This window comes from Protopterus annectens, chromosome 3.part0 (assembly GCF_019279795.1).
Source record: "Protopterus annectens isolate FY-2018-M chromosome 3.part0, PAN1.0, whole genome shotgun sequence".
Classification (NCBI taxonomy): domain Eukaryota; kingdom Metazoa; phylum Chordata; order Ceratodontiformes; family Protopteridae; genus Protopterus; species Protopterus annectens.
The window spans coordinates 1,110,990,789-1,111,005,896 of NC_056731.1; positions in this window are offsets into that span (position 1 = coordinate 1,110,990,789).

Consider the following 15,108-nt stretch of genomic DNA (forward strand, 5'->3'; position numbering starts at 1 on the left):
TTGTCAACATCCTAGCATATAGGTTCAGTCCTAACTTTACCCCCCTCAAGGCCTCATCTCTATACCGGAAGAATGCAAAGTTCCTGTAATCATGGCTGCACAGGTAAAAACCACACTCTCCAAAGCCAAGAACACAGCATCCATGGGACCTGACAACATCCCAGTCTGTGTTCTACATAAACTACAGAATGAACTGGCACCCCACCTAAGCACCATGCTCAATCATAGCCTCACCTCAGGCTTTGTGCCCACTGAATGGCGCACAGCGATGGTTATTCCACTCCACAAAGGGGGAGCCACCATGGAGCCGGGAACTACCGCCTCAGAGGCCTAACGAGCCTGGTCTGCAAGGCCATGGAATGTATCATCATGGAACTTATAAACAAAGACATTGGTAATCTGAAAACTCTGGACCCCACCCAGTTTGGGTTTGTAAAAGGCAGATCATGTCTCCTAAACCTGATAGACTTCTTTGAAGCAATCACCAAAGCTGTAGACAAGGGTAAGGTGCATATCTAGATCTTGCCAAGGCTTTTGACACCATCCCCCACTCTGGAATTATATATAAACTCACTAAACTAGGTATAAATCCCTATACCGCAAGATGGGTTGCCTACTGGCTCACTGACAGAAACCACACTGTGAAAGTAGCAGACTCCAAATCCGACTTCAGACCACTGACAAGTGGAGTACCACAGGGTTCAGTCCTGGTTCCTCTCTTATTTGGTATCTACTTTTCTGAAGTACAGGCTAACACAGAAGGTCTTTGGCTAACAAAGTTTGCAGATGACTGCAAACTAGGAGCCATAATCAAAACTCCTAATGATGTGGACATCCTACAAAAGGGCCTCACTGAGACAGGTGCCTGGTGTCAAAGCCATGGCCTCAAGCTCAGTGCCAAAAAGTGTATTGTTATCCTCTTTGGTAAAAACACTGTACCCATGAGCTACCACATAGGTGGCTGTTTGCTTAACACTGAAAGTGTTGTAAGAGACCTTGGGACACAAGTGGACAGTAGTGTCTCCTTTGATAATCACATCGCCACAGTAGTCAGGAAATCCTTCTATGTGGAAGACTTCATCACAAAAGGTTTCTCATCCAGGAAAAAAAGAGGTCATTGTTCCCCTCTACTCATCACTCATTAGACCCATTATAGATTACAATGACCCTTTTGGTATGTACCTCACAAGACATCTACAACAACTGGAAAGGCCACAGAAATACCTCAGAAAGAGTATTACTGGCCTCAAACAGATGCCCTACGCAGACTGTCTCAAAAAACTCCACTCTACTCACAGGCGATCTCTGCCTAACATACAAAGCTATGTCAAACCCAGAGCTGTTGGACATGCTCCACTTAAAGCAATCCCAATCCCTCCAAGCTACATGCTCTAGGGACCTAAACCTTGTCACCACACTAAACAGAACATGCTGGAGGGATAGATTCCTGTCCCAGAGACTTCCCATACTCTGGAACAAACTACATATCTATATCAAACAAAGCTCTTCATTAGCACTCTTCAAGAAAAATCTTGATGACTGGATGGGAAATAGAAAATTCACCCCGGGGATCACCTCTGTGGCTCTGCTCGACAAGGGCACAGGAAAATAATTTTCTTGGGTGGCAAAAACCTGGATACCTTTTTGGCTATGCTTATATAGGCCCTAGGGCCAATGGCCTAGTACCTACCTATGAAACTGTGAACCTATTTGCAATCTTAAAAAGAAAATGGAACTACCACTACATGAAACAGTTGAAGAACATCACTTCTTCACACAGGTCTAAGAGAGGTTAGTTAGCTGAGGATTTAGAAAATCATTCACAACAGCGTATCTCATTGTATATGTTCAGCCATTTCTCATCTGCACAACAAATGCCTGAGGTTAGAGGTAGGTGCTGCTTAGCAGTACATATTCATGGAAACAAACACACAAACAGACACACACACACACACACACACACACACACACACACACACACACACACACACACACACACACACACACACACACACACACACACTGACCTGGGAAATAGAGAAGAAAAAGAAAGAGACATTGATGTTAAAGGTCAGATGATATTCTACTCACTAGCAATTGACATTACAGGAGATGTGCAGTGCCATGTCCAAGTAAGCCATATGGGTTGTTTCAAGGGAAGACTGCCACACTATCCTTACTTGATTATTGCAGTATTTTGATGATACAAGCAAGTGAAGGCACTAAATTAAATATTTGCTTTTGGAGAGGGGAAGGGGAAGGAAATGCAGGCAAAGAAATGATAATAACCACTAATTATTAATGGTGGTTGCACTACAAAATGTATAAAAAAATATTCACAATTCCCTGAAGCAAATATTTACTAATGGAGGGCAAACTGAGGGTCGGGGAGCAAATACAAGCACAGAATGTTTGGTAATGACTTACTCTCTTTAATGACATTTCGAATATGAAAGCAGTCAGTAAAAACAACATGGGATTCAAGAATGAATAGTGCAATGTGTTAGGCAAAATTGCATGATAAGCAGGGCTTCAGGGTGCAGCTGTTTCATAGACAGAAGTACTGCAGCACCAATGAACAATCAGTTGAAACTGAGCAGCCAACATCATATGCAAATGGCTGTACAATGATATAGAAATGAGCAACATTGTGGTAATGAGCCCCTTTGTGAATGCAAATGAGGGTGTGCGATAGAAATGTATAAAAATTGCATGATCAGCCATGGCTGCCAGTGAGTCTGTACACCATGGTTTCTCAATGAACAGAGACAGAGGTCATATCACAGTCAGTATCCAGGTCATATTGTCACCCTGCACATCGCCGAAGGATATGAACACTCCTAACATGCCATCACCTCCAAAACAGGGGCATAGTCAAAGGCTATCATGTGGATAGGAAAGATCATAAGGCATCTGTTAGACATGTGCGGCCTTCGCATGAAATCTCATTGAAAGTGTGGAATACCAATTCCTGTGGACATCAAGGTATGTGTAGCTGTGAAAATTCTTATTCCAGTGACTGTCATGGGACACAGTGGGTGCATCACAGGCATCTGCCATATGAATACTACATTAGTTTCTTAATGTTCTGCTTCAGCACATGGAGGAGCATATGTGCTTCCCAAGGACCACAGAAGAGAGAAACAACACTAGGCAGGCATGAAATAGCCCATTTCCTTGAGGTTCTAGGAGCCACTGATTGAACTCACAAGGCCCCACCTTATCCACATGGACAGTGATATAAATACCTGAAGGGTTTCCACTTAATCAATGTCATAGGGTATTATATGTAATTTGCTTTTGCACCACCTGGGCAGTTCCCAAATTTCTACATCTGTCACATGTCTGACCTATGCCAGTGATTTATGCAGGGTGACTTCCCACATATGCCTTAGAAGCATGGTTCATAATACTGATATGCAACCCACAGAGCATTGTTCAGATTCAATAGACCACTGCACTGCCGCAGATCTGTAGCATAGTTAAGCATCTGTTTAGATTGATGAAGGCCCGATTCCACTGCCTGGATTTCTCCTGTGGAGTGCTGCAATATGCTTTAGAAATCCGAAGAAAGATATTTACTATAGAATATATAGAATATATGTGCGTTGTACCTTTAAGAAGCATTTCCAAGGTTAGCATGTGCATATAAATAGCCAGCATGTGCTAGCTTCAGTGCCATTTTGAGAGTGCAGTCAGAGGGTGAGCATGTATGAGACAAATAGTCAATCTGTTTAAAAGCCAGAACATTCTCAGTGACCACCAACCAACATACCTATTGAGAACCAAACATCCCATATAAACCAGGTAACACTAAGAGAGGTCAGAAACAAAAACAACTTTAACCCTAATAACCTTATCCACAACTTAAAGCGCTGCAGTTGGACTCCTCTAAAACTGTTGTCTCTCAAAGATGCAGTAAAATACTTGAATTCAACATTCTTGAAAATATTAAACCATCACGCTCCCTTCAGAACCACTAGAATAAAAACTAAATACACCCCCTGGCTAACTAAACCTACCAGATCTATTCTCATTAAAAGGGACAATGCTTGGATACAATTACACAAAAATAAAACCCAAGTAGAAAAACAAAACTGTTTAGAACTTTGTAACAAAGCCAAGAAACTCATCAAAGTAGACAAAATTAGCTATTATCAAAATCTACAGAAAAAACATGCTAAACACCCTCAATAATTCTGGGCAACACTAAACAATGTATTGCAACCTGGGAAAACTATATCTCCTACACCTACAACAGGAAACAGCCAAGATAACACCCCCACCCAGTTTAATAAATACTTTACTGAAACAATCCAGGCCCTAGCTAATAACCAAATTAATACCAGTCATCCTATCCCAACAAATATACCAACTAACAAAGGAACACAAGATAAAAGTACCCACTTTAGCTTTCAGGCAGTCTCAATCAAAACCATACAAAATCTCCTCCAGAAAGTTAAACCTACTACCCTGGCCACTGACAACCTACCCACAGAATACCTCCAAATAGCTGCAGCAGCTATAGCCTGTCCTGTTGCAATCCTCATTAATAGATCTGTCTCAGAGTGTAAAGTCCTCTCTATATGTAAAACCTCCCACATTATACCACTACACAAAGAAGGCAACTCCTTTGAACTCAATAACTATTGTCCAATTGCTATTTTATCACCCTTATCAAAAATCCTCAAAAGGGTCATAAACACTTAACTCATGCACCTACAAGAAAACTATCTAAAAATCAACATGGCTTTAGACCCTTCCATAGTACCACCACTGCTCTCATATTATTCACTAATACCATTAATCAACATAGAAATAATGGGCAACTAGTCTCAGCCATATTTTAGACTTATCCAAAGCTTTTGATATGGTTAACCAGAATATACTCCTCAGTACATTCTCTACCCTGAATCTCAGTATCTCCTCTATCACTTGGTTTAAGAACTACCTATCGGGTTGTCAGCAGGCAGTAAATTGGCAGAACCAACAATCCTCTCTACTGCCAGTATCCTTAGGAGTCCATCAAAGCTCTATTCTAGGCCCATTACTCCCCTCTCTATTCACAAATCAACTCTCATCCTCCACACCAAAGGCCTGAGTTATTCAATATGCAGATGACACCACTATCATATGTGCTGCCCCCTCACTAGACAACCTCTACTCCCAAACATAAGAATGCTTCTTACTAGCTGAAACCTGGTTCACTAACCACCAGCTTATTCTTAACCCAACTAAAACAAAATTACTCCTCTTCAGCTCTTATAGATCCTTCCCCCAAACAGATAACTTTATTATCAACTCTAATAACAAAACCACAATTACCCCAACCACCCACACCAAACTGTTAGGCATTGAAATAGACAACCACCTAAAGTTTGACTAGCACATTGCCCAAACTATCAAGAAAGTTTACAAAAACTAGGACTGCTCGATCGCAACAAGCAATTTCTCTCACAGCACTCTAAATCCACAGTAGCTAGGACACATCTGCTATCCACCCTCCTCTACACATCCCCAGTTCTAACCAACCTTTGTAAAACCGATCTACACAAACTAGAATCCTGTTATAATAAAATAGCTCGATCTGTTATATAATCTTCATATAGAAGACATCATTGTGATTCTTTCAAAAAGCTAAACTGGTTGGAGTTCCATCTACTACTTCAACGCAATTAACTGTCACTAGCACACAAGTTATACTACTCCTCAGAGAAAATCCCAGCCCTCCAAAAACTAATACTCCCTCACACCACAACAAGAACCTTGAGATCTAGTACCCTAAACCTCCTAGAAGTCACCAAATACAACAATGAGGCAGGAAAATCTCTCTTTAGCTACTCTATTTCTAAACTCTGGAATGCCCTACCTGCCCACTTAACATCCAATAATTCCACTACACATTTTAAAAAAACTCCTAAAAACCCACCGCATGAACAACTGGCTATGCTCCTGTGTCACCCCCTGGATAGAAATAGCAATACAATCAATAATTCTTAACACAGCCATACATCGTCTAGTATCTTACCCCATTAGAATATAGGCATGGATAACCCACTCTTCAGACTTTGGTTCAAGCTGACTTTAATAGTTATGATGTGTGATGCCTGTAAATGTTATATATTATTATGAGCTTGTACTATGAACTGTCTGATATTTTCTAATGTTATTCTTCTTTATGTCTATTTAAATACCATTGTTTGTTATCTGCTTAGTCATATATGTATTTAACTGGAGCTTTTCTCCCTGGGCCTCTGCTGAAAATGGACATGTGTCCAGTCGGACTTTCCTGCTAACAAATGTAAAATAAATAAATAATAAATAAATTTATCTAAGTTAAAGTTATTTGCCTCAATCCTGATGTGTTTTTACATAATAACATGGCAAGACTGCATTTTACAGTTTTTGCACTTGTTTTTTTATCATTTTTAGTAATTTTTGTATTGTATAACTGTTGTAGGCTACACACTAAAGTGCGCTAGCCTGTTTATAGCATTTACAGTGTTTTCTGTGTGTTTTTCTGCTGTTCTCTGAAAAAAAGAAAAAAAAATATTATATTTTCCCACCTTTGCTGAACTACATTAGTCCAGATTTCAGGCTTTGCTGATATCCGGACTGGGTATAGTTTCCTGTGTTGCCCATATCCTTACTTGGATAGGAGGAAGCTTTTCTGTTCACCAGTGAGAGTGGGGAGCTTTGAGCAGTCTATCTGTCCCTGGAGGAGTGGTCTCAGCCCTGAAACTAGTAGCTTATTGGCCGTTTTGTGTCAGTTCCTATCTCTTTGAGTTTCCCTGCTTTAAAGCCCGCATTTGCGTGGTTTTGCGTGCTTTTGCGCATAGCGCAGCATCGGGCAGTGCCACTTAAACTGGTTTAAACTATTCCCGGCTCCACAAAGTCTGCTCTTCACTTTTTCCCTTAGAACTGATCTAAATCTCAAAGAAAGCACTCTATCTTCATCCTAAAGCCCTGCACTTGCTCTTATAAGTAATCTTATAAGTAAACACTAATAAACTAAAGCACTACACCCTCTTATACTCCTTTTAAGTACTTGGCTCCCTATTGGTCCTTTCTGATCAGTCAAAAAGTAGTTCCTTATACTATTCTGTCATGTCCAAAAGTCAGTTTTGGGTTTACTCTCCAGTCCAGCTGGTGAATCTGGGAATCTTGAGGCAATGTTACAATTGCCTTATGTACACAGACCACCCTCTCCTCCTCCCTACAAGCTCAAATATATGTGAGAGATGCAACTATATAGCCAAACTGGAGGCTGAGCTCTCTCAACCCAGTACTGGCTCAGTCAGTCAGGAGGAGAAGGGAACCACACACACCACAATTCCTGTCTCACATAGACCTACCGCATCAGCAAACCAAACACATAGACACACAAAAACATACTAGGAGGCTCTAAATAAAAATCTGCCTAAGCAGCAGAGACCTCCAAAGCAGACATCCAAGCAAACCCTACCTCACACCAATACCCACGTATCACATAGTTCACAAAGTCAGTGTAGCCCTTAAGGCTAAACAACACACCTAATACACTTGTAATAGGTGACTCTATTGTCAGACACACTAACGTCCCACTCACCAGACTGAACAAGGAGAAGTTCACTGTAAGCTGCCTGTCGGGTGCCAGGATCCGCCACATAATACATGCACTCAGGTCACTCCAAAGCAAGTACAAGTATGACTCCGTCATTGTACATGCTGGTGTGAATGACCTGAGACGTACTTCCCTGGACTACATGAAAAGAGACATAGAGGAGCTCTCTGATCATGTATCCCAGGCCGGTATGACCCTGACCTTGAGTAGCATCTTGCCCTCACCAAAAATGATGCCACAATATCAAGACAAAATGATAAATTTTAGCAATTGGCTTAAGTATTGGTGTCATTTAAAGGGGATCCAGTGTCTGTCAGCCTGGGATGACATGCTTGACAAGCCACGTTGCTTCGCTAAGGATGGCTTGCACCTGTCACCCCTGGGCTTTCGAATACTGGCTAAGGCTCTTGCCACCTCTATAGACAATGCAATGAAAAAAAAACTAAGGGTAACGCTGTTCAACGCCAGAAGTCTAAACCTCAAGATGCACGCACTCGAGGCTCTCCTCAGTATGGAGAATATCAATATCTGTGCTGTTACAGAAACGTGGTTCAAGGTTCCTGAAAGCACCCCAGCACTACCAGGTTATACTTCATACCATGCTTTTCGGCCACAAAACTCGGACAGAGGAGGAGTATCCATATACATCAGATACCCACACCTCCAGGTTAGTAGCACTGCACAAAGCATCGGAGACCATCCATGTGCAACTAACAGTGGGAAAAACTGCCTTTCAATTTGTAGCCTGCTACAGACCACCCTCCCAAACTCAGGAACCCCACTCGGCTTTCCTGAGAACACTGGAGAATATGAAGGTCTCTCCAAACACCATTATATTGGGTGACTTCAACTACCCAAACATTGACTGGGAAAACTACTCAAGTCCCAACACCCTCGCCCAGTGGTTCCTAGAATTTATAAACTCAAATGCTATGGAACAACTGGTCACCACCCCCACAAGAGGGGAAAACATATTGGACCTGGTCATCACCAACATGGGCAGTCTATGTTCCACACCAGAGGTATACCTCTCATTGGTAAGGTCAGACCATAAATTAATCTCACTGGACATCCATATCCCATCCCCACCCCCAGCCAAGGAAACCACGGTGAAGAACTTCTCAAAAGCAAACTTCACACTTCTCAAAACCGAGGTGGTATCCTTCAAAGCCCCCGGACCAGTGGAAAATACGGCTCAAACCGCAGAATCCTTTACAAATGCTTTCTATGGACACCTACAGGAATGCATGGATCATGCTATCCCAAATAAAACCAAGACTCACTCCCCGAAAGGCTGGAGACCTGTCTGGTGGACCCAGGCCATAAATAATCTATACCAACAGAAGGAGGAAGCTACTACATGATAGAGCAAAATCCCGAAAAGGGAAGGCATCTCGGATCAGTACTAGCAAGAAACTACGATCCCTCATAAAATCATCTAAGGCTAGCTTCAAAAGAAAAAATTGCACAAAACACTAAAGACAATCATAAGGCCTTCTTTACTTATGTCAGGACAATGTCAGGAACCTGGGTGGCAACTCCCAGATATGCTCTGAGTTAGTGCAAAATGACAAAATATATACCAAACCCACAGACATTGCCAACATCCTGGCAGACAGGTTCAGTGCAAATTTCTCCCTCCCATCCCTTCCAAAAGAGCAAATGTCTATCCCAACAGAATATAGCCTCCCTGACATCACAGATGAACAGGTGAGAGCTGCCTTCTCCAAAGCAAAAAACACAGCATCAATGGGACCGGACGGTGTCCCGGGCTGCATCTTACATGAGCTTCAAGATGAACTTAACCCTCACATAAAGTCACTGTTCAGTCTCAGCCTTACTACAAGATATGTACCCAAGGAATGGCGTACAGCATCAGTGGTCCCACTCCACAAAGGTGGTGCCACAACAGACCCCGGAAACTATCGCCCTATAAGCCTGACTAGCCTGGTCTGCAAAGCTATGGAGCGTATCATCATGGAACTCATAAAAAAAGACATTGGGAACTTCCAGACACTGGACCCTACCCAATTCAGCTATGTTAAGGGCAGATCTTGCCTCTTGAACCTGGTCGACTTCTTTGAAACAGTTACCAGGGCCATAGATGAAGGGAAGGTAGTCCACACAGCCTACCTGGACCTCGCAAAAGCCTTCGACACAATACCCCACTCGGGCATCATAAATAAGCTCACCAGCTTAAATATCAACCCCTATGTCATAAGATGGGTTGCAAACTGGCTCAGGGATAGAACCCACATGGTCAGAATTGCAGGTGCCATGTCAGACTCTAAACCAGTTACAAGTGGTGTCCCACAAGGCTCAGTCCTGGGACCTCTCTTGTTCGGTATATATTTCTCTGAGGTACAGGCTAACACGGGAGGACTATGGCTGACCAAGTTCGCAGATGACTGCAAACTGGGTGCCATAATTGACTCTCCGGCTGACACAAGCATCCTCCAAAACGGTCTCACAGAGATGGATAACTGGTGCCAGAGCCATGGCCTAAAGCTAAATGCCAAAAAATGCATAGTCATCCCCTTTGGGAAAAACAAAGTGCCCACAAATTACCACACAGGTGGTAATCCATTAAGTACGGAAGAAGTAATTAGGGATTTGGGGACCCAAGTAGATAGTAATCTCTCCTTTGACAATCATGTTGCCAAAGTGATTAGAAAGACCTTCTATATAGCCCACCTTATCATGAAAGGTTTCACATCTAGATCAAGAGAGGTCATTGTGCCCCTCTACTCATCACTCATCAGGCGCATAATTGAATACAATGCCCCATTTGGGATGTACCTTACCCGACACCTGCAGCAACTGAAAAGACCCCAAAAGTACCTCACCAAGAGGATCAAGGGACTCAAACAGATGTCCTATGCAGTTCAGCTAAAGAAACTCCAGCTCTACTCAGTTGCCTACCGCCTACTCAGAGGCGATCTGTGCCTGACGTATAAAGCCATGTCCAACCCAGAATTAATGGACATGCTCCACCTCAAGAAATCCAAATCCCTTAGAGCTACATGCTCCAGGGACTTAAACCTCAGCACAGAAATAAATAGGACATGCTGGAGGGACAGATTCATATCCCAGAGGCTCCCCTCACTCTGGAACAAAATCCGAGTCCAAGTTTGGCAGAGCCCCTCAATGACTCTCTTCAAGAGAAATCTTGACGAGTGGATGGGAGATCGTAAGTTTACCCCGGGGATCTTTTCTGTGTCCCTGCTAGACAGACGCACAGTAAACAAACCTTAAAAGGGCTATCTTCTGTGACCTACTATTCAAAGGCACAGTCTACTAATCTAAAAGGGTGGCGAAAGCCAAACACACTCTGGCTAGGCTTATAAATGCCCTAGGGCAGATAGTTTAGTATCAACCTATGAACCTATAAAGCTGCTTGAACAAAACCTACGCATGTTCATCTATTTCATCCTGACTGGACGAATGACATTTACTGTCTGTGCAATTCTGCTCAACAATGTGGTATGCAGATACCTATAGTACGGAAATGGCATTAGAGCATCAGAGAAACCAGAGCCCATAGCAGAGGAGGTGCCAGGTGTGGGGCAGTCAAAGGAACTGGCTGTAAAAGAAGACAGTAAAAGACTGCAAAGAGGTGGTATCTGGTCCACAACAATGGGCTGGACTGGACCCAACAAAGATTAAAGCTGACGCATAAGATACTTACACCCACTTTGATTGGCCACACTGTACATCATAGAACCAAAGGAAATCCAGTAAAACAATGCCCCAAATAGCAATTACTTTATTTACAAAGATAAGTGCTTTCAGCCACATAAGGATTTAATCAGTTTTGATGAAGTCCTTAGATGAATTAAAGTGCTCAACATTTATAAATAAAGTGATTAGTATCTGGAGCATTATTTCTGTGGATTTCTTATGGTTGTATGCTTATATTTTTTCCATTGAGGGAAACTGTGTAGCCTTTGCATCAGACATTCCTACCCATATGACACAATAATGAGGGCAGGCTCAACTTTCATCATTTGCATAGGTGGAGAGGAATAAAGTAAAAGGAATCAGCAATCAGAGTGTTGGAGGGTTAACTAAGAATCTGGAAGGGAGTGTGTGATATGGCCAGGAAACTGTGGATTTGGTAGTGCTTCCTGAGAGGGACAGTCGTCCAGCAGTGTTGGGAAGTTTCTCATAATGGTTTCTAGGTACCACAGTTCTTGTAGACGTGGTTACATTGTGTGTGTGTGTGTGTGTGTGTGTGTGTGTGTGTGTGTGTGTGTGTGTGTGTGTGTGTGTGTGTGTGTGTGTGTGTGTGTGTGCGTGTGTAGTACAGCTGTATAAAAACTTAACATAACAGTAGATGCCCTACTGATCACTTTTGCAGTATTCTTAACCAATGGATTACAACCACTCACATCTGGTTGGGGCACTTTCCCAGGACCATATGTCTGATGTGTGACCTCAGCTTGCAAACGTAGGACTATATAGGTGGATGAATGAGCATAATTTCTCAGACTATCTCTAAGACAGCACCATGAAGACCCTTGAGAAAGAAGTAGGGGTGAAACATGACATGATCAGGAAGTGCCCTTGTTCTAGGATATTGTACATAGGGTAGAACAGAGGGAGACAGGAGATAGTAGCAACAGTCATAAACGGGAAGAAAGGTGGGAAAGAATACTGCAACAGTGATCAACAGGACATCTACTGTTATGGTATGCTCTTACACAACTGTACTATGTCCTGACTGAAATCACTGTTGCAATATTCTTAACCAGTGGGTGATTTCTAAAGCTGAATGGAACATAAGGGTATAATTGACAGAAGAGTTATCAAAGAGGTCAGAAAGGACTGACCTAGTGAAGGCAGCTCTAGACCATGAAAACACATCAATCCTGCAGTATTTAGTGAAGGTGTGTACAGTTGACAAGGTGGCCTCTTCCAGTATGGCCCTGGTAGTCACCAGTTTGTAAAAGGCCCCGGCCACTGCCCTGGTAGAATGGTTTTGTCGTCAAAAGAAAAATGTTTTGCCAGGCAGGAAGGTTTTTTTCACTGGAGGGTCAGGTGGGAGGGAGTCCTTCTCATCAGAAGAGACTAAGACAGGAGAATGGATTTGAGAGGAGTAGTCTTCAGAGGAAAATGAAATCACAACAGTCTTTTGAGGGGGTTGGGAAGAAAAGGAAGGAGGTTTGGTTCCAAAATGGCCTTGAGCAGACCCTGGGAAAAGTATATCTATTCCTTCTCCCTAGAGGAAGGAGGAAGGGAACATATGTCTACTTTTTTTGCCATTTTGTTTTTGGTATGACATCCACCTGAATCAAGCACTGTGGTTCAGACCCCTGACATACCTAAATAAGTTTACCTGGGACGTCTTCTCTAATTAGTATCTGTGAGATGCCCTCTGGACCTCCAAGATGATAATTCATGGTTCACCTTTCTCTGTGTATTCTTCAGTTGTAAGGCACTCTAATGCCATACTGGACTCCAGCAAGGTCTTGGTAGAGGGTATCTAAGGTGGAGTGGGAAGTACCACAGGTTCTGAAGCCTCAGCAGGTACGTTGGAATCAGAAAGAGTTGACTGAGTCTCTGGTCTAGGCTGTTTAAGCTTTTTTGTATGGAGTGAATTTACATCCAGAGAAGCAGGATCTGCCATCTTGGAGTGGGCTAACCATTTCAGATGTTGGTTCTACAAAGAAGTATTGATTGAGAAGAAACAGGACCACACAGTCTTTGAGAGAGCTTTCATAACTGACTTCATGGAATATGAGTCCCACAGATGTGGACACAGCCTCTCATATTACATGTGTTACAAAACAGACTAAAAAGTGATAGTCTCATAAAAACAGGCATTTTCAATGATCAGAATGTAAACCACTCTATTAGATGGACCTGATGATGCTCAGGGAAGAGTATTTTTTAAATATAATTATATAGTGGTAGCTCATAGTGTGTTGTCATGTTTTGTTTCATAAAAAAAAACAAAAAACTTTTAACTAAGAATGAGGTTCCACAGGCTGCTGAGCTGGTAAACCCTCACTGGTCTTTCAGGAATATTCAAATAAGGGACTAACCTTTAAGCTTTGGGATTTGCTCCTTGTTTTCCATCTCCCAGATTTTCCTCCAGTCAGTTCCCCTGGACCCTCCCACCATTGTCTGTAACCACCTTTAAATAACTGAGCTGTTGAATGTAATATATTAGAACAAGAATACCTGTCCATCTAACTACTTAACTGAATAAACTACTTGAAACTTCAACAAGGAGTCTTTACTTCTCCCACAAGGAGGTAGAGTCTCCTAGATCTGCATGCTAAAGTGATTTTATCTGGACTAATCCTTCATACTCTGTATTTTGTAATAGTAGTGGTACAATTCACTGTCTCAAATTTAACTGACCCAGATTTTCAAAAAAGTATATATACCTGAATCACATTTCCCCCAGTTCTTCAAATTGTCAATACATAATTCATCAAATGTTGTGTAACTAAGGGGGGTGAGTTCCAAAGTACTTTGCTAACATGAGGAAAGTCACAATTGGAATAATGCCTGAAACTGTAACTGTCAACCTACTCTTGTTTTATAAGACTAGTGTACAGAATTCAAGGCTTAAGTGGTTGTCTAATACAGTTATGTCAAGCATTTTCAAACAGTTGAATGGCAGAGTACATTTGCATGAAGACAACATCCATGGCAGGAATATGACCTGCTATGAATGTTACCAATTACATTTATAATATGGCATTCACAGTAATCAGTACCATTGTCTTTCCATATATTTAGGTTCATAGGTTCATAGGTTGATACTAGGCTATTTGCCCTAGGGCATTTATAAGCCTAGGCAGAGTGTGTTTGGCTTTCACCACCCTTTTAGATTAGTTGACTGTGCCTCTGTATAGTAGGTCACAGAAGATAGCCCTTTTAAGGTTAGTTTACTGTGCCTCTGTCTAGTAGGGACACAGAAGAGATCCCAGGGGTTAACCTACGATCTCACATCCACTCGTTAAGATTTCTCTTGAAGAGGGTCATTGAGGGGCTCTGCCTAACATGGATTGGGATTTTGTTACAGAGTGAGGGGAGCCTCTGGGATATGAATCTGTCCCTCCAGCATGTCCTGTTTATTTATGTGCTGAGGTTTAAGTCCCTGGAGCGTGTAGCTCTAAGGGATTTGGATTTCCTGAGGTGGAGCATTTCTGGTTTGGACATGGCTTTATACGTCAGGCACAGATCGCCTCTGAGTAGGCGGTAAGCAACTGAGTAGAGCTGGAGTTTCTTTAGCCTAACTGTGAAGGGCATCCATTTGAGTCCCTTGATCTTCTTGGTGAGGTACTTTTGGGGTCTTTCCAGTTGCTGCAGGTGTCGGGTAAGGAACATCCCAAATGGGGCATTGTATTCAATTATGGGCCTGATGAGTTATGAGTAGAGGGGCACAATGACCTCTCTTGATCTAGATGTGAACCCTTTTGTGATAAGGTGGGCTATATAGAAGGTCTTTCTAACCATTTTGGCAACGTGATTGTCAAAGGAGAGACTGC